The sequence below is a fragment of the Crotalus tigris genome, unplaced genomic scaffold (assembly GCF_016545835.1).
Source record: "Crotalus tigris isolate CLP2741 ecotype Arizona unplaced genomic scaffold, ASM1654583v1 scf7180000024337.5909745, whole genome shotgun sequence".
Classification (NCBI taxonomy): domain Eukaryota; kingdom Metazoa; phylum Chordata; class Lepidosauria; order Squamata; family Viperidae; genus Crotalus; species Crotalus tigris.
Genome location: NW_024100507.1, coordinates 5358583 through 5382664, shown reverse-complemented (window position 1 = coordinate 5382664; position 24082 = coordinate 5358583). Strand labels below are relative to the sequence as shown.

Genomic DNA, 24082 nt, shown 5'->3' with positions numbered 1-24082 from the left:
TGTAATAAATACATTCTAAACCACATGCTTTTTTGTGGCTAAATGTGATAGAAATACTGTCCAAGTAAGCAGAAATTCAAAATAGAAATACAAGTACGCCAAATAATTTAATTTAAAGTACATGTGTTCAGTTTTCAAAGGTGAGTAAATATTTTGGCATTAAATATATAAATAATAAACAGCACAATGGGAGGCACAATATAATCTCCTGTAATAGTATATTTTAGAATTGACTTTACAAGAACTATTTCACCTTGCTTAATAATATGATTGACCTCAAACTTCTTCTAAAGCCATATTCATAAAGTGGCAATATGTTATCTTTTTTCCCATTCGAGGACTATAAACTGATTACTAAATGTATTAATTCATCATTCAGTGTAGTGGGCTGTGTGTTTTATCAATATATGGTCTATGTTGTATACAATTTCATATATTTTCTCATTGACCTTTGTACTTAGTCTTGTAGATTAACGTACACACAATTAACATACTCCTGACAGTGTACACTCACAGACTAGCAGTAAAATCAAACAAATTTATACAAGTATGTCTTTGTGATGTGAGGAAGACAAACAAAACATCCATAGCTTGTCAGTCACAATTTGTTTAAATTTTCCTAGAAGGTCAAAGTGTTTTTCTTATTCATGTACAAAATATACATGATGATGAAAATAGGCTTGTGTGAGCAACATTTATTTAAGCAGGTTGATGGATTCACTTGTACTGCAAACTTTAGTTCTCTGGCTTGCCTGCAGGTGGCAGAGTCTAACTGTCTGTTTGCAGCAAAAGCAGGATTGAAAAATGCCCAAAAGGCAGAAGAAGCAAATGGAGTAAACAAGATGAAACTGAAAATCTTTTCTCTCAAGAATGTGTTTGGCATCTCATCAGCAGTTACAGCCTGTCCTAAGGGTAGCTAGAAAACAAAACACAAGACCATAAATTCTAGTCATTTTATTTCTTTGTTGTTGTTTTTTAAAAGTCAAACAATCTGGAAAATGAAATGTAATGCAGATGAAAATTGTAAGAGCATGTTAAAAAAAAATAAAAACAGAAAAGGTCATGAATTAAATTAGGTTCTTAGTGCATCACAAGAGCTTTAATATCTGATGGTGGTTTTCTCTAAACAATGATTGTATGCCTGGCCTGGAGATAGATGGAAATTACAGATTCTGTGTTCTTATTAGGTCTATTCTCATGATTGTCTTGAGTTTGTGGTAAATGCAGTTCTAGGCTAAGCCACACGGATCTGCTATATTGCCACTAGCTGAGCAGACTATAAATGACATCAGCTCTAAAGTTAGGACAGATCACAGTTTGGCATCAAAATGTCCTTGTCTCTTTCAAGTAGTTGCACCTGATTTGCGAGCAGTTTGATATCACAGCCAACAATAAATATTCTGGCAACAGGAAACTTAAAATAGGTTTATTACCTCATAAAATGGCCTCAGACCAGGATGACTTTATTCTCTGGAGCAACCTGAGAGATTTACAAGAACTCTCATTGAAGGTATAATCAATATCATCTACCTGTAAATCAGATTTTATTGTTGTAAATTGATTTCTAAACCATTACATTTAGGAAGCAGAAGAAAAATATTGCATACTGACTCAACTAGTCAACCAGTTTATTTTGTTATGGTCATTGACCAGACTTTTGTCATTTCATGACAACAGTGAAGGTTAAAAAAAAAGTTTACTAAATAAATTCTAGTAAATAAGATAAACATGAACAGAAAATCACATAGCTGCAAATATTAAATGTTAACTTAAATCTACATCAAATATGGAAAATGAAGTTGAAGGAAACATAACTGAATGGGTGTCCTGTGCTTACCAGAAGCTCAGGAAAGAGGTCTCCCAGGCCATTCAAGTTTGAAGTCTGATGATGGACAGCCTGCATGGAACAGTACAGGGGTCTCAATTTTAAGTATTGTGGACTTCAACTCTCAGAATTCCTCAGCCAGTATGAGAAGTTCTGAAGAATTCGGGGAGTTGAAATTCACAAGTCTTTAAGTTGCCAAGTTTGGAGACTTCTGGAATAGAGATAAGGCAAGGATCTAATTTTCATTAAAACAAGGAGTTAATTGAGGGCCAAACTCTACATCTCCATACAGTTTGTGTTGCCAGGCTATTTTAGTGAGGCTAGAACAAGAAGAAAACCTCAAGGGTATAACTGTAATAAACAATGCTGTTCATTCCCATAATAAACTAAGTATAGTGCTTGAATCACTTTCATGGTTAAGGTATTCTCTCTCTCTCTCTTTTGTACATAGTTTACAAAATGCTTATTTACATTGAATCTGAACTGATTTCCTATCTGCCATTTTTATGTATCAACCCTCTGGACAGGCCAATTTAAAACCAGCTTGGTACATGAAGAAAAACCTTTCACTGTAAATTCATTGCCTTCTCCTTTAAAGCAGAACAGATTCCAGATTTGACAGAAGACTGTTAATGTTTTTGATTGGTTCAGGAAGGCCAGTCAAGTGTCTTTTGATGAGGCCTAATTGTTAGATGGAGTCTTGATATAAATCTGTCTCTGGAATGTTTGGAATTCAAAAGCTTAACAGAGTTTGAAGAAGGTGGAACAATCTATTCCCCTTTTTATAAGGTCATAAGTGGGGGCTGATGTAAAATACACATGTGGGAAAGAAGGAAGAAGCAGTCTAGAAAACCAAAAGAAAGAAAGACAGGCAAGCAGAAAGTAGACGTTTCTTGGAATGTACAGAATGCCTCTCCTGGAGATTTCTCCAGAAGTAGTGGATCTGCTGTGTAGTAGAAAATACATGTTATTTGATTCATGTATGTCTCACTAATTAAGTATATCTGAATAGATTGCATCACATCGCAACTCTCCAAGACATATTCACTAAATATATATCTCAGTGGTTTGGAGATCATTCCTTCATATCTTTTTCTGAAAGGAAGACATGTTCAAGAGTCCTGATGGTCTCTTAAGATGTAACCATCCTACTGATAATCAAAAGCTTGAAGATTAGTATAAAGTTTCAATTTACTTACTAAATACATTTATGTATTTCAGATCAAACATCAACTTAGTTAAAGCAGTAGGAAAGATCATGGCGGCAAATCAAGTGAACATACAATATTTCATTTGCTTAAGAGATGTTGACTTGTATAATTTTAGTAGTCTACACAGCTTAACACTTTGGCCTGAAACTTCCAATAACTCTATGTGGGTGACTGGATATCAACAAATAGTTCTACTCTATTTTGATTTCACAGTTCAGGTGTGTTTGAATTTGCAGGTTGACTCTGAATTGTAAACATTCTTCCAGCTTGTCAGATATTTCTTTGTATACTTTGGTGTCTGAGATATTTTGAACTGAAGAAAGGCATTGTAGAAATCCAAAGTTTGCAGTTGGCAGGCTTCAAATTATGTTTTAACTTTAACTTCAGCCCATCTGGATATCTGCAGCAATGCTTTCAAAAGCTAACGAAATAACAGCATTTACTCAGGAAATGGCATCAAGGGACAGCCAGGGCAGACATACCTTGTGTAGGGTTGCCGAGAGTTCATCAGAATCTGTGGTGATCTTTGAATGCTGCCAAAAGCTCTCTGCCTCTTTGTTTTACCAGCACGTGAAACAGTGATAAAGTTGATCTTTGCCAGAAAAGACTTAGGATGTTAGGGGCAGGAAAAAAAAAAAAAGAGGGGTGGGGAATGGCTTGAAAATATTGCATGGCTGTGATGGAGGGCAACAACCAATTGATTCTGATGTGGAGCAGATGTACCCTGCATTGATAAAAGATAATGTCTGAAACCCTTGAGACCGAGAAGGTAGAAAAGGAGGTTAAGGAAAAAGCAAATGCCATTAGCCAACCCTTTTAAGTAGTTTAAAAATAGGAAATTCCTCTCTGATGCTTTCACTCTGAAAAGTAATACAAAGTTAGGAAAACTTTCCACAACTTACTTTAAAATGTAAAGTATGTGCCTTGATTCTTATAGTTTTGCCACCCCACCCCACCAATGTCCAAAATTTAATCTGAAACAATTTACATTTTTTTAAAAAAATAAATAAATATGATTTGCCCTTTGGTGTTATTTATTCCACTTACAGCTGATTCTTCTGTTGAAATTGAACATTCAAGGTGGTGCCCAGCATAAAACAAATGACAACTTACCAAGCTGTTAAAAACAGGTTGATGTTAAAAAAAAAAAAAAGTATTTATTAGGTGAACTGACGTGAACTCAAAGATCATAATAATTTTCAGTCTCTTCACAGGGCAAGATGTTACAATAATCAGGTTCAGGAAGAAGACTAAACTTATGTCAAATATTCTTGGATTAATTATACTGTACACTGTTTCTCCTTAAATCAGTGTTTCTCAACCTTGACAATTTTAAGGCATGTGGACTTCAACTCCTAGAATTCCACAGCCAGCATTGCTGGCTGTGGAATTCTGGGAGTTGAAGTCCACATGCCTTAAAATTGTCAAGGTTGAGAAACACTGCCTTAAATAATTCCAAAGTGGTTTACAACAAGAAGGCAGGAGGGCTTCTGGACATGATAAAATGTTCTGTGAAGAACATAACCTAAATCCTCTACAGATGCAGAATCAATGTTTTCAAGACTCCCAGACAGACCTGATTTATCTTTCTTTTAACCGATGGCATAGGCATAGGGCAACTTTCCCTTCCAGATGCAACGGGACTACAATTCAGAGCATATCCAGCCAGCTTGGAATCACAAGTGTTGAGCATGCATGTATTGACAGAATTTTTGCTTGATCTTTTTATTCAATTGCAAGTCTAATAAGTAAAGAACATATTATTTATAAATTTGAATCAAAGCAGCCCAAGAGACCAAGCTTGTAGCTTCTAGGGCTTCATTTTACCATTTCTGGTATAACAAAAGTTTACCATACTGCTTTGCACTAGCAGCCTTTAAAACTTGCTGTAAGATAAACTTGTAAACTTGTTGCTGTAAGATAATATATTAATATGATCGCTTGTTTCAATGGCAACTGTGTTTCTTTTCTTTCTAGGTTAAAAATGGTACCAGGATCCTGGTAGTTTGATTCAGATCTCTCTAAGACATACAGATATGGATCAAAAGAGACAATACATATGTGAAATGCCCAGAGGATCACATTGTAATCCTCAACAAATTATGCTGGAAGAAACATATCCTTAACTATTAACCAAAAGTTGAGCTCTACTTGTAGCAGAATATGCCCTTTTCCCCTTCCTATTCTCTTGCTTTGTCTATTTTGGTTCAAATATTTCTGTTGTTACTTTTACAATAAGCCATTGTCCCAGCTACACCTGTGGTTGAGGCCATATCTGCATTCACCTGCAGTTTTAAAAGAAATTGCAAGCTTAGTTTATTTCTAATTTTCTGATGCAGATGCATTTAACACATATAGCTACTGTTCCTCCACTGTTATATCAGTACAGAAATGCTCATCTGGGGTTATTCTTAAACAAGGCTCCTATTTAAGCCCTACTTTTTTTGGTAAATGCTGATCATAAAAATACATTTTTCAATGTAAGCTTAAAAGCCTAACTACTCAAGAATCAAACAGATAAAATGATGTAAATGTTACTATTTTGAAAGGCATCCTATGTGTTTAAGCTTAGATCGTTTTCTGTGGAAAGTTTCTAATTGCTTTTCCCAAACTTCTAATATATCGTTTCCAGCACCCAACCAACAGGTGCAACTTATCATTGAGTCAGCATTCTGGAAAAGCATCTTTTAATATTACCCTCATCTTATTACCAAGAGAGATCATCCAAAAATGTAACCAATGATATTTCCATCCCATATCAGGGCCTAGATCAGTGGTTCTCAACCTTTCTAATGCCACGACCCCATAATACAGTTCCCCATGTTGTGGTGACCCCCAACCACTTATACATCACTGGGTGCCAGGGGCGTGGCCAAAGAAAAGGGGGAAAAATGGCGGACAGCCTTGTTTGGCAACCCCCATGAAATGGTCATTCGACCCCAAATGGGGTCCCGACCCACAGGTTGAGAACCACTGGCCTAGATTCTGATTGAAAAGAGCCCAGATAATCAATTTCATTCGGGGTCCTCTGAAGGTGCTACACAATCACCTTCTCTACAATCGTTCCTAGAAAAGGAAGGTTGACAAATGTTATCTAACATAACTGGGTCCAAAGATGGACACTTGAGAAGGGGACAAACCAATGCTTTTTTTAGGAGGCAAAGGGACAAATACTGAGATCATATCCGAATGATTTTATCTACAGATTCTGTGCAAATTCCTTAGCCCAGGGGTAGGCAACCTTGGCTCTTTTATGACTCGTGGACTTCAACTCCCAGAATTCCTGAGCCAGCCATGCTGGCTCAGGAATTCTGGGAGTTGAAGTCCACGAGTCATAAAAGAGCCAAGGTTGCCTACCCCTGCCTTAGCCCAATCCTTAAGATGAACCTCAGGGCTCCCTTACCCAGGAAGGTCCAGGTCATTCTAAATAGGATTACTAGTTGGCTGTGTGTGAATGCAATACGGGTAGAGAAATATTGATGCTTTGCCACCCTTCCCGCCACAAGGCAGATCTTACTAGTGACTTGTGTTCAGTTAAGTTCACTTGATTCCCACCCATCTGTTGTCTAGGAGTGGTTGCATTGTCCCATCAAATGCACCTTTTAATACTGTTATAGTTGCAGTGATGCTCTTGGTTAATTAGTTGCCACCATGTACCTGGCATCTTTCTCTGTGCTTCAGTTTATTTATGCTAATCTAATGCTTACTTTGCTGTCTGGAGTGACTTTTTAATTGATAGAGCTGATGCTGAGACTTTTACTGTGTTGCAGTCCTCCCTTTGATCAGGGAAATTATCCTCTTAATTAGTCTATGAATTTTAATAACTGATAAACGCAGTGGTGACAGGTGTCCTTGCATTGCATTTTCTGCTTTTAGGAAAAAGCTTGTTACGGGGAAACAGTCTTTCTTTTATTTTTAAAAGAAAGGTTATTTAAAAAATAGAATGGTGTTCGTTTCTACAGCAAAATCCAAACAGGCACTAGGATATTATAGTTTCTGCTCTGTTTAGTAATATACAGTACAACAGAATGGGTATGCTCCGGGTCCTATCACTAAAGTAGGGTCATGTGATGGGAACCAGGTGCTTGTCTGTCATGTTGTCTGCTCTCCTTCAGCTGTTGAATAGCTCCAATCCTGAGGTCCTTTAAACAAGTCTTGAAGACTTTGCTTTTTCCCCAAGTAATGGGATAATGTCAGTATGTTGGTTGCTAGTTCTGGCTGTCTTTTATCTGTTTTATTGTATTGGGTCCCATTTTTAATTTGTTCATTACCCAGAGACATTTTGCCTAGCCTTGGGCTAGGAAATAGCTAATATAAAATATTCACTGATATTCCAAACATTAGAGTGAACTATGATCATGTAGGTCATTTAGACAAATTGCAATCCTTTTGCTTTATTTCCTCATACTCTTTTAACTTTATTTGAATTTTGTTCATATCCAAGACAAACTTGGATAGGCCATTTCATGTCTCCCTGAACTTACTGGAGAAAAATAGTGCATGGATGACACAATTAAATAATGATATGTTGATCATTATCACTCTAATTTTCATTCAGGAACTGGGATCTTTTTTTTTCCAGCCAAAATGCTTATTTGAAAGGTAGGTGGAGCCCCGGGATGAAGTGGACATTTAAATCTTATATTTTCTTCCTTTCCCAATATTGGACTGCAGTGATTACTGTCCCTCTCTTACCTATCTTTCCTCCTTGCCATCTAATAGCAATAACGGAAAGAAAGAGGCTCTTTTGTCACGGTGAAGCAAGGCACAGCCAATCATGCATAGGTCCTTAATATTTCCTGACAATGAAAGTCCAAATTAATCACGAAGTGCTGAGTACTTACAGAGTGAACAGAAAAAGCAACAGTGATGATTAAGACAAGATATTCATGGCAGTTATTCATTCTGGCGCATCAAATAGGTCCTCTCTTTTCTGCGATTTGCAATTACAAAAAGCCACAAAATGTTGGCACAAAATGATTGCTCCCAGGTAAGAAAGATGACAGATGCTGAAGAAATATAAGAGCCAGCCAATTTTCCTTCAGCATCATTTGCAGCTAGGAAACCAAACAATTAAATTGACTTGGATGACAAAAACAGAGCATGCAGAACATAAAGCTACTGTCCTGTTTTGCAGCTGTTGCGATTTTCTTTTATTATTGTGGTAATAAGTTTTGAATCTTGTCAGTCACTTCTGATTGATTTAAAATAAGAAGGCACTCAAATCTGAAATATGCATCATTTATTTTGCTTTGAACAGAGTTTGTAAAACATGACTAGTTTGTAAACTTTGGTGTGTGTGTGTGTGTGTGTGTGTGTGTGTGATTTGAGAGCATGCATTAGTTTAAAAGCCTGTTGTGTTGCAAGAGGTATTTCCAGTGGTGATTGAAAACAGGAGACTTTAACCAGGTCTATTTTAATTGCAAAATAAGTCAGCTGTTAAATGTGAAAATTGCAGTGTGCACAGAACTACAGTGTGCAAGAAAAGAATATAAAAATAACCATTGGGAGGAACAACTCTGACAAGCAACTTGATGGTGTTGTATACCTACTGCTGGGAAGGTTTCGTTGAATAAGCCACCAGAATAGAAACCTGGAGATGAGAAGTTCTAGTCCTGCCGTAGGCACAAAGTCAACTGGGAAACCTTGGACCAGTCCTTTTCTCCTGGCTCTAAGAAGAGGAAAGCCATTGTCAGAAGCACTTCTGACAATCATGCCATGAAAACTGAAGGGTTTAGTTCGGATAGTCACCAGGAGTGAACAATAACTCAAAGTACAAACACACACACACACACACACCCCTATGCTTTAGCGATCAACCACATCAGCACAGAAAAATATAGTTCATTTTTTGGTTCCCTCACTAGTTAATTAGATTCTTAAGGAAAATCCAAACAGCATTTAAGGAAGGTAAAAAAAAGTGAAGATGGCAGCTACAGTTATGCAGCTGAAGTCCCATGAATGCAGTACACTTAGAAGAGAGGCAGGACTTCAATAACATTGCCGTCTTAACTCTTTTAATTCTCCCTGAAGATACCCCGGGAAGGCCAAAGACGATCTTAAGTTTAGTTTTACCATGTGATGCACTCTGTAAAAAAGAAGAAATTGGACTGAGCTAAAGCCTGCAAATTAGAGCAATGTCCTTACATAAATGCATTATTTTTTATTTTTTTTACTTTTTAAAAACTAACCTGTGATAAAAAGATTTTACTACCAAGCAAAGCATTATCTTCCAATATTACCTATATTTTTTGTAGTGCTACAACCCCATATAAGGGCCTATAAGCATTCTAACAAAATAATAATAGGGGATAAATTCTGCCCAATGCATCATTTGGAAATCTGGCCACTTATACTGAACAACAAAACAAAAATGGCAAAATCCAGTGGAGTTCTGGAGAAAATTCTGGAGACCGGAGGAGATAGCAGGGAGCAATTTCAAGTGATTGATTTCTAATAAAGGTATACTTTGTGGCAGGCATTTTGTAATCAGGCAACATCTCCATGACGCTCCTTTTGTCCCATGCCACTGGTCTCAAGTAAATCAGGCTGGAAACATAACCTGATAAGCTAATTCTATTTTATTGTAAGGCTACACTAACAGAATCTCGTTAATTCTGAAAGTTTCTTTTTCTGACCATTAAGCAATTGCCACCTCTTTTACTAATATTATTTTCTCCTTAAAATCAGCCCAACTGCATATAAACACAGTATACAATAAGTTAAAAAAATGATGTACTACATACTCTTTAAAAAACGGAATGTGGGCTACCTCCAATCCTATCCTGGCTGTATTTATTAGAATAACCCTTGTGAGTCTGTAGAATCAACAGAGGATTTGCAAAGCAGTCACTGGAACAACTATATTTCTAAATATAGAACTATGAATAAGTTAAAATCATATAATGGCAATGCTGATAGCCACCTGTGTCTTGCAGTATCTAATTTGGCTGAGCTTAAAACAGAGGGGAATGGGTTATTGCCATGCATTACTTTAACATCTCCATTCAAGAAATCACGAAATTGTTCACAAATTGCCCCACTCCAATTTATGCGTTGGATGATTTCTTCCCCAGTGAGTTAGCCTTCTGTTGCATACAACTAGATAATTTACACATGGTGGTTTTCTTGGACCTGATTACAAAGCTATAAGTGAGTGGTGCTGGCATTTGTGGGCAATATAAATGGCAATTTTCAGCTTGCAAATCTCGCAAATATTGATGTAATATTTTAAATACTCCTTGACCCCTACTTTTTAGGGGCCAATTTCTTTTCTTGTTATTCTTTTTGGAGTACAGGCTAATCCTGAATTCACACACATGGCTATAATAAAGTACCTGTGGTAATATCCAGCAAAGTCAAGAACTCTGGGAAATTCTCAAATGATAATTGGTACAATTACAAAACAAACCTGGTTTTCTTTTTATCTGGTTCTATTCCTTCTGCTGACATTACATTGCGTAGACATTTTCCTGGCATTTAGAACAAGTTACATGTTGAAACTGCCAACTTTAATCCAAAGCTCTGGAGACTTTCAGAACTTCAGAAGATGCTCTTTGGTTGTTCTTTGCTAGCTGAAAAGATGATGAAATAGTCTCAAAAGGCAACTGCAGTAAGATTTGAGCAGTGGACAGGTTTTTTTTCCCACCATTCTTTGAAACGTAGCTGGAGTACTTGTTAAACCCTCTAGCAATATTCTAATTTTCTAAAGAGTGTAGTGAAAGCAGTGTTGGGATGTTCTGCAGACTCTTCCATAATACTCTTTCTGTACAGAAAAGCATTAGACCATGCAAGCAATGCAATCGTGTTTTTTTTCTCTTTGGGATAATGGATAAAGATCTTTCTTTGTTAAATTATTCAGATTCTTGTAATATAGTCAGCTTTCTTTCTTACAAGGTCCACTGGTGATGCATGCAAATTTCATCAGATACATTTAACCCTACTACATCTAACATCCGTCAGATGTTGTCTTAGGCCTTCAAAAATGTTCAAAAATTGAGAGATAAAAATATTTGACACTCTTTGTTTGCTACAACTGAAGACAACAAGGAAAGCATCTCTTCCATTTCATTCCATCTTTGTAAAGAATCACAATGTGACTTTTAATAATATTTTGTGTCAAATACTTAATCTGACCCTTGTTTTCATAATCAGCACAGCTAATATTGTAATCTTTGGAAGTATCATCCACCACCCAAATATTGTACAAGTTTTTTTTGTTTCTATTTTTATTTTATTCAAAAAAAGTTAAAATACAAAACTCCAATTTTTAAATAAAACAAGTAAAAAACACAAAACAAGACATTTAAAAAATGCATTAAAAAAGAAAAAAACTAAGATATATACATATATTATCTCCCCTAGTTAAATACTGATTAATATATTACTACAATATTAGTTTCCTGTCCCTGGCGAAAAAGGCTCCCAAAAATTTTAAACTACTAAATCTATTTGCAAATTATTAACCTGTCATCTATATGCTATATTAATGACAAAGTAGTTAACAAGAACAATAATAATAAAAATGCAAGATTAGAGTTTCAAAACCTTCTGTAAATAAACTGCTTTGTAATCAATTTGTAGAAAATTTACTACGGCATCTTACCTATCCCAAATTGTCCCAAGAGTTAACAGTGATTCATCCTGGATCAAATATCCATGTTTGTTTCCTAATACCATCTCTTCTCAATTGTTTCTGGTTAACAATAATAAATCCAATCTCCAAAATTGATCTATCTTGCCAAAAAATTCCGGACAAAATTGTTTTCCAGTTAAGTATAGATCCATTTCCCAATCTTCAATCCTGCTAGGGAAAAACAATTTATTATTTTTCCACTCAGTCAGATTTCTGCTGTTGTAAAAGAATGCATGCTTGAAGTTTAAGAAGCATGTGCAATCAGCTCAGTTAGTTTTAAGTCTGTACAATCCATATTTCTTTCCAATGAATCTGCTGCTTTCAGGTCACATTCCTTTTGTCCTAATTTGTCCAGAGCTACATGGATCTGAATATTTTCCGCACCCATTATCATTTCATCAAGCTTTTTAAAAAAAGCTTTCAACTAAGGATTGCATGTTGCCAAATGTCTTTTTTCAGATATCAGCCACATTTGCTTGTCTGAAATATGATATATCATTGCTCTGTATAACTTAGCAACGATAGTTAGGCACAGGGCTTTTTTTCTCATAGAACACCCAGAACAGAGTTGTGGCACCTTTTTTAGATGGAACCTTGTAGGGTAGGCAAGGCAGGTTGTATGACATGTGTGAGTTCTGGCACTTTTTTTTTTTTTTTTTAGAAAAAAAGCACTGGTTAGGAGAATATAGAAAATAGAATATTGAAGCAAAGTGAAGAAACATATAAGGAAACGGAAGATATTGTCTGGATATTTCAATCCAACATTAAAAGAAAAATTTAAAAAATAAACTCCAAATATTTTTCAAATAAATGCAAAAACTCTGTAGTGAGAGTCCAATATAGATGTAAATCAAATGCAAGCATTTTCACTACCCAAAAACAGGCCATGTTTCCTTATGAAAAAGCAAATGTTATTCAAAACAACAACATAAATCGAAAGAAAAATAAAAAAAGAACAGATAAAATCCAGCAGAGGGTTAAAATAAATCAGCATTTGGCCAGCTGGTCAACTTTTAAAGATAAAAAGCAAAGGGAAACAAAGATTCAAAAAGTGAAGTTAAACCTAGGTATGCTTAAGAAAACGAACTGCTGAGAGGAAGATGGATGACTGGTGACTTTCCAACTGCTCCCATGGGGAACTGGAATCTACAAGACTCCCCTTCCCAGGTGTGTCCACAGCCATCCAAAAGCAGTCTTGGATCATTCCTAAGTGCTCCCATTCAAATCCAGGAAGCAGCACTGCCAAAGAACCAGCTTTAGCAACAAAATAAGTAGATTATTGGCAGGAAAAAGAAAAAGGAGTTCTGAATCTCCTAGAAATACTTTAGCTCATGATCTTGACATATACAACTATCTAATGCTCTGCATATTATTCCTTAACTGGTTCCTTTCTCAGCAAATGTACCACATATGACAATAGAAAAATAATAAATATTTCAAGAACATTTCCAATGATACAAAAGCTCAGATAAACAGCTTTACTGTAGAAAAGTTATGAAATCATTACAAAAGAATTTTGGTAACTGATATATATCTAATGCAAGCCCTATTTATAGTGAAATCACGGTTGAAAATATTCCTTTCTCCCATCCGAGCCATACATTGGACAAAACAGCCCTCTCTTTTGGATGGGAGAGCTAGTTTCCATCTGTCTTGTGTTTTGATAACAGGCAGATCTCGTATCCAGCTGTTTACTTTTGACCATATGAGAACTGAGAGCCAATTTGGTGCAGTGATAAAGGCACCAGGCTTGAAACCAGGAGACTGTGAATTCTAATCCTGCCTTAGGCATAAAACCAGCTGGGTGATCTTGGGCCAGTCACTTTTTCTCAGCCCTAGGAAGAAAAAGGCAATGGCAAACTACTTCTCAAAAACCTTGCTAAGGAATCTGAGGGAACTTTGAGAATTAGACATGACTGAAAGGAAGAAAAAAAATGTGATACAGTATATACAGTATATAATAATACAGTATATTGTTTTACAGTCTATTTGTTATAAACTTTTTTCTACTAGTGAGTTAAGCACAACCTGCTTAAAGAACTCAGAATATCTTTGTTAGCATAGTAATCTATTGCATATTGTGGTTGTATCAATAATAGCTGACCGTTCTTGGTTCATGTCCTGATTTAGCTAAAATATCTCACTTTTCATTTATATTCTTCATGTCACTTGGAATTTTAATGCAAAGATAGCACTCCTGGTTTATACAATACCATAATATGGAACATACACCCAAAGAGATGGTGTTTGCCTCCTCATCCTTCCATTTTTAGGAACAGAGTCATGACTTTCCTCTTCCAACAAGCCTTTTGAACTGGCCAAATAATCATTTTTTTAAAAAAGTTGATTAGATTTATTTTTGAGTTACTAATATGAGTGTTGTATAGGTAGAAAGGAAAATTATAAATTGGATAATAAAGTAAATAAGAATCTGAGATGCCTGGAGCCAGAATATTCCTTTCAGCCTGTTCTCTTTCTTCTCATCTCATCTCAATCAATTTAATTATATTATTTCCCCCCATTGAAGTCAATGAGCATATAACCAGAAACATGTGCCAATCTAAAATATTGAAATGAGAGATGCATGAAATTGTAAGTTCCAGCTTAGACTGATGTTTAACCAGAGACCAGACATCTTGCTATGAAGCATCTTTCTAAAAACAGGCAGGCAAGGGGCAAAGTCAATTTAGAGGAAGGGGAAGAAATTTAGTCTCATGTGTTGAATTTCTGAAAGCAAAAGAGCTGCATATTTCACACTGACATTCTCATTCTAAACGTATTGTCTCTTGAGTACATTGCAGAATTCATTTTCAAGAGAGGAAGACATTTATTATGGATTGCAGCATCACAGGATAATAAAAATCTGGCACCTTGGAGAGATGACAGCAATTCAGTTCAACAGCAAAACTGATAAGGAATCTAAACACACCGTAATACAGTTTTGATATTTTTAGCGTAATGAAGCCATCAGTTCCTGTGGAGAATCTAAAAGTAGAGCATTTTTGTTTTGTAGTGGACATCCTTTAAGACTGCTTACAATTCTACATGTTTTAGATAAGCAGAGGAAAGAAACTGAATTCACACAATCATTTTATTTATTTATTTATTTATTTATTTATTTATTTATTTATGAGACTTATATACCGCTTTAAGTGCAAGCACTCTCTAAGCGGTGTACACCAGTAAGCAACGTATGTATATATTTACATTGCCCCCAACAATCTGGGTCCTCATTTTACCTACCTCGGAAGGATGGAAGGCTGAGTCAACCTTGAGCCGGTGAGATTTGAACCGCTGACCTGTTGAACACAGTCAGCTAAAGTGGCCTGCAGTACTGCACTCTAACCGCTGCGCCACCTCGGCTCTTCATCTAAATTCAAAAGCAGGTTTTTTCAATTTGGATATAATCAAGACTCAAGTTACCAATAATATAGCAGTCCTTGACTTACAATGTTTGCTTAACAACCATTCAAAGTTATAACAGACTAAAAAATGTTTTGACCCATCCTCCCAGTTATGACTGTTATACTATCCCTGGGGTCAAGAGATTGTATTTTGGGCGCTTGGCAATTGGCTCACATTTATGATTGGTTGCAGCATCTGGTAGTCACGTTATCTTTTTGTGGAGTTTTTCCCCACTGTCTGGCAAAAATCAGCAAAACATACCCAATGGGTAAGCTGGATTTGAATTTATGGCCACATAGTTTGTTTAACAACCATAGTGACTCATTTAACAATCATCATAGAAACAGCTGTAAAATCGAGTCCAGTCATATGGTGACGACTTATGACCACATTGATATATGACCAAAATTCTGGGCTCAATTATGGTCATAAGTTGAGGACTACCTGTAAATATCAGTGTTGCTGCTGCCAGCACTTGTAATGACAGTATAATGTTATGGAATATTCCTTCCTCCCTTCTCCGGTTGTTTTCCTTTTATTCAATTATGATATCATATTTGGTAGTTGTGCTCTCTCGATACTTGGGATAATCTAGAACAGACATGTCAAACATCGGAGATTTTTCCCCATTGCTGTCAATGGGGTGTGTGCAGTTTCCTGGTGACGCGTCCGGCCTGCGAGCTGGCAGTTTGACATCTAGACTAAGCCCAAATCATGTGAAAGGGAAACAAATGGTTGGAAACTGATCAAAGAGAGAAGCAACCTGGAATTAAGGAGATACTTCCTGACGGTGAGGACAATCAACTAGTGGAACAACTTACCCCCAGAAATCATGGGCACTCTATCACTGGAGATTTTTAAGAAGAGACTAGACATTCACCTGTCTGTGATGGTATAAGTTCTCCTGCTTGAGCAAGGGGCTGGACTAAAAAACCTCCAAGGTCCCTTCCAGCTCTATTCTATTCTAAATATACTATTAATATATTTATACTGTAAAGGATATCGTTATATTATATACTACCAAATTCACAGGAGAATATTGTCAAATTACATTCTTGTCCTCTGCCATGTACATAATGGGGACATTATGGTATCTTTTAGAATCTCCTGATTCTGGCTTTTCTAATACAGATATCCTTGGTAAATGTCTTTGACTGGAATCAGAAATTCTGTTGCTAAGACATGAAGTCATAAAGCATGACATCATGTGACTGCATTGCTTAATGACAGAAATTCCAGCAACCCCAGTTGCCATCATTAACTATATGCTACCAGCTGTTAGGTAAGGACTCTCCAGCCCCAAGCCTTGATAACGCAAAGGACTGCCTCCTCTTGAATTCTCCCCATCTGCCTATCCCCTGCCCATCTCTGCCCTTTTGGCCACTCTGCACAGTAGTACTTCTTGCATTAGCATGTCCATTAAATTAGGCTAGTTTTTTTCTTTTATCAGGCTAACAACTAGCAAGTAAGGCTATTCTGAACCATCAGTTAAACTAAACTCGCTTTGATGGATAACATGTGAATCCTATTGTTACCATGTCTCCCCCATCTCCTAAATTTTTATTTTTAAGACACTGACAGTTAACACCTATACTGGACTGGGTCAGTTCTGCTGTGCACCACTATTGGCTTCTCTCTCTTTCCTACCAATATTTATCAATGTAACTACCGTAGCTTCTTCTTTCCTATTTCCAAACAGCCTGCGCTGCAACCCATCTTTTCTCTTGTAATTAGTAAAAAAAGAAATATAGATCCAGCTAATGGCTGAAAAATGATGGCACTGGATTATCTATTAATGTCTCTTAAGACAAAAAAAGACAGGGGGGAACAGCAAAGCTATATTCCACCATACAATTACAAAACAACACCCCATTAAAGGTTTCACTATGCAACAGGAACTTTCTGTTCCCAATCAGATTATTGTTACCACTAGCTGTCCCTTTTAACAGATAATACCAGTAATTAGAGTGTTCCACATGACGAGTTATTATTATTAGGTGGCAGATGTTTAGTACTCTTGTTGACACCTCCCTAGACAAGTATTTTAATTAATACCAATAATATTTTCTTGCAATGCAAGCATATACACAACCAAGTACAGTATGTCACAATCAAAATATTGTAGCATTTTGTTATTTTTAATGTACTTCTGGCTGCCGCTCAAAGCACCGCTTTAAAAACAAAGAAGGTGTAAACTACAACACAGCCTGCTTCATTTCCAAGGTAAAGCTATTCTATTAATATTATTTTACATAGAGTTTTCTTGAGAATACGCATTAATGAAAACAGCACAGTATCAAACGCTACATCCAAAAACAGAACTCTGATTTTTAAGAAAGGTAAGACGAGTTGGGCTTATAGTAAGAATGCACATCAAAATTAGAGATCTAGTATGGCAACTGTGGATGCAGGAGACTGCATAGCTCATTCAAAGCCTCTTTTAAAAGTTTTCATATAATATATGATCTGTCTGCATAGCTATGGAACGGGACAGATTTTAAAACAAAAATATCCCACAACAATTACTGGTGGTCCTCAATTTACAACTGATTGCTAAGCAACCACTCAAAGTTCTGATAGTCCCCCCCCCAAGGTACTTACGATCGGGTTACTACCCCTGCTATTGTTCATTCTTATGACTGCTGGGACACTGCTGCGCCCCCCACTTGTTCTGCCCCTGCAGGTCTTGGCCTGCTTTCAACACAGCCACTCAGCGGAGCTTAAAGCCAGTGTAGGAAGTCAGCACCCCTCCTCCAGAGAATGAAATATTTTGGGGAATATTAAAGAGGCAGATTATACTGTATTTCCCATTGAAAAAAAATCATCAGGGTCCAGTCCAAGCTGGGAATAAACAAAATGGAGACTGCTTAGGAAAGAAGATTCAGTTTATTTAATTGCCAGAGTTTATTTAGTTGCCAGAAATTTCAGTGACACAGTATGATTCTGGGGTGGCTGACAAAATGGAGTTGGACTAGGTAGGCTTTTATATCTTTTTTGGGCTTTGTATCTGAGGTTCTTCCTGTTCCTGTGGCTTTGTATTTCCTGTTCCTGTGTCATGTTCTTTGACTTGAGTTTTTGATATTCTAATGATGGTGAGTTAATCCTATTATGTTCTAGATGTTCTGTCATTGGGAGTCTTTGTTTTTCTAATCCTATCAGCTCAAACATTCTCTGGAGCTGTGGCTGAAGGCATTTTGCTTATGAATAGGTTGCCCCAAACCTGCATTTCTAAAAGTTGGCCTGCTTAGTTGCTGCCTGGGGAAAGTTGGGCAGAAAAGCCTTTTAAGAATTTTTTTCATTATTCCTTTGGGGAAATATAATATTCTGCCTTTTTAAATATTCTCCCAAATTTTTCCTTCTCTAGGGGATGGGTGGGTGCCGACTTCCAACACCCCTGAAGCAGAAATGGAGAAAAAACTTAGGCAGAAATAGGCCAGCTTTTAGAAATGCAGATTTGGTAATCCATTCAGGAAGAATGGTGTCATGAAAGCTGGAGCTGATGAGATTAGAAAAACAAAGACTCCTAAAATCTACACACACACACACACACCCAGCTTCAACAACAGCACATGACTTCCAAGCCACGATGAGAGTCAGGCAAGAATAATTAGAATACCAAAAGGGCACAGGTCAAAAGTACATTGCACAGGAACAGGCACCTCAAATGCAAAGCCCAAAGAAGGTATAAAACCCATCCACTCTCAACTCCATTTTGTCAGCCACCCCAGAAACATCCTGTCACTGAAGTTTCTGGCAACTAAATAAAGATACCTCCTTTCCAAAATCTGGCCTGCCTTCAGCTGATTTCTACAGCTCCTTTCCTTCTGACATGGGTCTGCAGAAGCTATGTAGGACACAGAGGGCAATTAAAGTCTGTAGCCTACTTTCCATCTGGCTACCCAAGGCCTCCCCCAGGCCCTCGGGTCTCTCCCAGGCCTTGGCCTGCTCCCAACTGGCTATACAGCCATGCAAGAGAGCCTAAAGCCGGTCAGCAGAAGTGAAGGCAAGGGGAGGGCAGTTAGAGCCTGTAGGCTGAGGCCTACCTTCCCCTGCTCCTTGGGAGTTCTCCAGGCCTCAGCCTGCTTCCAAGCGGCCACTTAGCCACACAAAGAAGACTAAAGGCAGTCAGCAGAAGCAACTGTACAGAGAGGACAGTTACAGCCTATAGGCCAAGGCTTACTTTCTCATCCAGCCACCCAAATGACTTGCAGGACTCAGCCTGCTCTTCTCTCAGTCCCAAGGCCAGCAGCAATCAACTGACCTTTCTGTTTTGTTGCAGAGGAGCCAGGATGATGTGATGCAATATGATACAATGTGAGTCACAAAGGCAGCCTGCCATAGCAACTTCCTGCTTTTCTGCCAGTAGGTCATATTTTTGGAGCCTGTAAGGGGCTCTTATCTTTGTACATTTTCTAGAACCTCCTTAAAAAAAAAACCCAGAACCCTTGGGAGGCCCTTGGCTGAATGTCTAGGAAGTAGGCCTTGGCCTACAGACAGAAGTTATTAGCCTTTTATGTGTCAGTAGCTTTTGCTGACTCTCCTTGCATGGTGAGAGCAGGCCAGGCCCTGGGGGAACCCTGAGGGGCAGAGAGTGGACCACTAGGTGCCAGGATGGGCGGAGGGAGGCCTAGGACGGCCCGAGGAAGGCAGGCCTAGGCCTGCGCTAGGCCTCCCAGGACCTCTCCCACTCTGAAACGTGCTCTGCTTAACAACCTGGACCATTCTTGTGGAAAAATAAAAGCCTTAAAAAAAGAGGACTTTTACGAATTCCAAGGGTGAAAGAGAGGTTTTTATTTTTGCGCAAAAGGTTCAGAAGTGATTTAACAATCAGCAAATTTCTGAACAAGGGGGAGGGTCTAAACTAAAGCTTTATAGGTTTCTTTTTCTCAGGAACAAAGGAAGCATAGATGGAATCTTACATTGTATATGGAATCTACTTTGTGTAACATTCAGATAGTTTCTCACACTTTAAGTCCATTTCTCATGGGAATACAATGAAGGCAGTTTTTACTTTTAAACAATGTTTCTAAATATGCATTAGGTCATTCACGTACTGTTAATACAGCTTTTGGCTAACACAGCTTTCTTTCAGAAATTATGCAGACACATGATTTTTGCTTTTAGTGATTTTTCATTATTATTATTATTATTGTTATTATTATTATTATTATTCTTTATTATTCTTTATTCTATGTTATTCTATTTCTTTCCCACATTACCATCATTTAATGGTTCCCATCAGGGAGAGCAGGGAGTGGTGATTGTTAAGTGAGGCCGTGTCACTTAAAGGGACATTGCCACTTGCAACCGTAATGGGCAGGCTTCATTATGGTTGTAAGTCGAGGACTACCTGTAACTTTTCTGCAAAACAAGCAGTGTTCAGTTTGGATAATAAATTGGCCAGCATTAGCAAATAGAAGATGGCGTAGATAAATGTTTGTATAGAGTATGCACGGGTATGTGGAAGTGTGTCTTTCTCCTCACCTACCTACCATTAACCCCGCCCCTTTTGTATTTTCAGAAGATCCTCCCCTCAAGACCTGATTATGTTATGAGGCTTGGGCTCCCAGGAAACTGGAGATTTGCTTGTTCAGGTGATCTTTTTTATTCTCTCTTCACCTAAGAGTCTTTATGTTTGTTTTTAACCTATTCATTTCTTAATGTAAATTTCTATATGTTTTACATCTATTGTTTTTATATCTATGGTTTTCATCTGATTGTTTTCTGGAGTGCTTAGAATCCCTTTTGGTGAGATCGGCCACTATATAAACTTGATTAATAAATAAGCAAATATCTTCTCCTCAACATTTCTTGATGAAATACAGAATTGGTTTTATAGCTTGAAATCATTCCCATTACATTTGGAATAAATGTAATTTAGCGGATAAATAAGAACAAAAGAACTCAGCAATAAAAACAGTACATTGAAAGAACTCTGATACCATATTAAAAAAAAAAAGGAGCAAAAGTAGAAATTATATCCAGGAGTTGCCAGCTCTCTTTATGCCTTCAGATGTTCTGATCTTCTCTATTTACAAGGAATCCTTTTTATTTTCAGGTAACTGATGCTGCTAAAACCCAGAGTTATTAAAGGGTGAGAAATGCAAAATACTTGCAGACTGAGATGTAGTCCAAAATGATGGCCCTCAGAGATGTGCCTGTGAAACAGTTTTTCTTAGGATAAAAATGTACCTACAATACGCATGTGGTATGTTTTGCATGTAGGTCTAAAGAAAGAAGAATCATAACAGACTGATATCAAAATTAATTTAATGTAGTCCTGGAGACATTTTTTTGTCATACCTACAGATTTTTTGTCTTTCAGAAATGTAAACATTAGCTCCAAACTATGAAGGCAGTATTTGCCAGAAGCCAATGGGGCATATATAACCATCATGGTGGTAAAATGTACAATAGTATACTGGAAAATGTAGCACAGAAGTGGTGGAGGTTATGATAAAACATTGTCCAAACTGTCATCAAGAGAAAATGAAACGATCACAAAAGCTGATACAAAGTAATGCTTGTTGAATGTACTACACTGTTAATGAGCAAGTGACAGGCTGGGGCAAAAAATGTTTGCAGTGAGCAGAAGTCCATGAAATGGATCAGGGCAGTAAACAATTGGAAATAAAATGGAGGCACGTTAAAATGCCTAGATGGAAGATTGCATTTTTATAATTCCATTTCCAGTGAAATAAGTGGAATCATATCAGATCAGGACTGGAAATAAAACCTTTATGACATACACGTATGGCACTGTGATTGTTTTCATCCATTTCGACTTAAAAAAAAAACACAGCCAAAACATGGTGTTTTTCTGCCTACCAGCCCCACCTCCTGCTAAAACCTCATAGCACTGCAAATTGAAAACAAGAAAAGATTTACACAAAGCCTGCAAGCATCAACTAAAGCCCAGCTCCCCAAACTTAAAAAATATATGCATTCTTTTGTGAGAGAGGACCTTGATGCTTAAAAACATCAGGCGTCTGAATTTCTGGAGATGTTATGTGTTTGAACAAATCCCCAGCATTTAGGATAGCTGTCTGAAATGCGTATTAGACAGAAACAAGCCAGTTGCCAGTTCTCAGAGGGATAAGATTGTCAATGTACTTCTAACTGCTTCAAAGACTAACTGATGCACTTGGGGGCTCTTCGAGGAATGTGGGGGTATAAAAGAGATTCTCTGGGGATTGCAATACCTTCAGTTTGCAATAAATAGGAGGGAAATACCTATCTGGTTTTTCTGTGGCTCAGTTTGTAGGTCAAGATTAATACAACAGCAGCAGCATTGTGAAGGCTAATGTACAATCTATAAAACTCTTTTTAGCAGGCATGAATAAGAGAAAGAGCTAGCCTTGTGATATATGACTTGATTTTGATGGTTCAACGTTCTTGCAGAAATTGACTTCAGCTGGTTATACCAATCCATAAAATATTTCTATGCTTGCTCCCCAAATGGAGCAATGACTCAGGTTTAGATTCCTTTAGTGTGGGAAGTAACCCCCCCCCCAAGAAGGAAACATTAAAAAGGAGAATATTATGTTTCCTCAGAGAATCTTAAAAGAGGCAGGAAAGCATGCCCAGTTTTCTTAATAGCCTCAAGTCTCCCTCCCCCAAGCAGAAACCAGCTCTGTAGAAATGCTGATGTAAATAATCCAGGAAGGTTGGAGGCCCCCAGCTAGAAGCTTAGGAAGACAAAGACACCTAAAATCTACACATCCCACCCAAACTCTAAGACAGGACATAATAGGATTAACCCACAGATGTCAAAAGGCACACTCAGACTCAGGTCAAAGTTCATGCCACAGGAACAACTCCAAACAAAAGGCTCCAGAGGGTATAAAAACCCACTCCCTACATGTGCTCTCTTTTTTTCTTCCAGAGCCATCTTTCTGTCTGGCTCTCCTCTTCAATAAACTGCAACCTTCTTTCTAAAGCAGTCGCTATGTTGTTTATTCCCAGCTTGGATTGAACCACGATGAAGACTTTTCCTTCAACATTAGTGAAGAGTCACTGTAAACTTACTATATTTTTATAATGCTTATTTACAAATATATACATTGGGCATCGAAGGAGGCGCACTTCCTCATCACTGTGTCCAATATTGTGTCTAGTAACTGCCAATATTGAAAATAACAAAACGAAGAGAAACTGGAAATTGTATATCAATATTCTCTCTCTCTCCATCTCCCTCCCTACCTCCCCAGCAGTTCCTACTATGAATGCATTCACTTTGGTGGATTTAAAGGATGAGATGCTCTATATGGCTTGCAGAAATGAAATGTATGAGTTAATCAACACCTGGAGAAAAGGTTTTCTATGCCAGCATGACTAGCACAATCCCAGCATTGTTTCTGGAATAGTTGCATCTGCACCTGCAGCTGATGGCAAATTGTGAAGAATATAAAAATGTGCCATGATGGGTACAGGGAGAGAGCCAAAACAGGATTCCAGTTTGCTTTGGCTGAGTTTTGTAACTGTTAGCAACGTTGCCATGAAAGCTTGCTTGATTAGAAAATCTGAAAGCAATACAAAAATGAATGGAAATTTGGAATGTGGTCCAATTTTAAAAATAAAAAACCCTTTTATTTCTCTATAATAGGACAAGGAGATAGAGAGAAATCGATAAACAAAATCACAGGGAGAAAGGGACTACTGTTACATTTTCCAAAAATTTTGATCAACCTAAAAAGCTGTTTGCATTCTATTCCCTTGCTAAGTTTCCTTTGTGCATTGCAAATTCATGCTACCAAGGAAACCAAGATAATTTTTTTAATGTGCTTTCTTATTCCCCCCCCCCCATCACTCCTTTCCCTTCAGAAATTTGGTATTCTTCATTGTCTAAAACTAGTAGCAATTTCTTCAAAGGCTTTGAGAAATTATTCAGAACCATTTCCAATAAAATATCATAAGTCTTCTTTTCTAAAAGTGGCATTCTAATAGCAATTTCAATTTGGTCTGTCAGTTAGAAGGAGCCACAGAGTTGCTCCTGCAATTGCCACT

General features: G+C 37.4%; 1 long non-coding RNA gene across 2 annotated transcripts; it reads left to right on the top strand.

Annotated features, from left to right (window-relative positions):
* Positions 1–16345: 16345 nt before the first annotated feature.
* Positions 16346–22725, top strand: LOC120300007. Of its 2 annotated transcripts, XR_005554520.1 has the most exons (4): positions 16346–17299; positions 19356–19438; positions 20598–20670; positions 21135–22725. It is a non-coding gene; the product is annotated as an uncharacterized LOC120300007 (long non-coding RNA). The 2 variants fall into 2 exon arrangements; XR_005554519.1 differs by lacking the exon at positions 19356–19438.
* The last annotated feature ends 1357 nt before the right edge of the window (positions 22726–24082 follow it).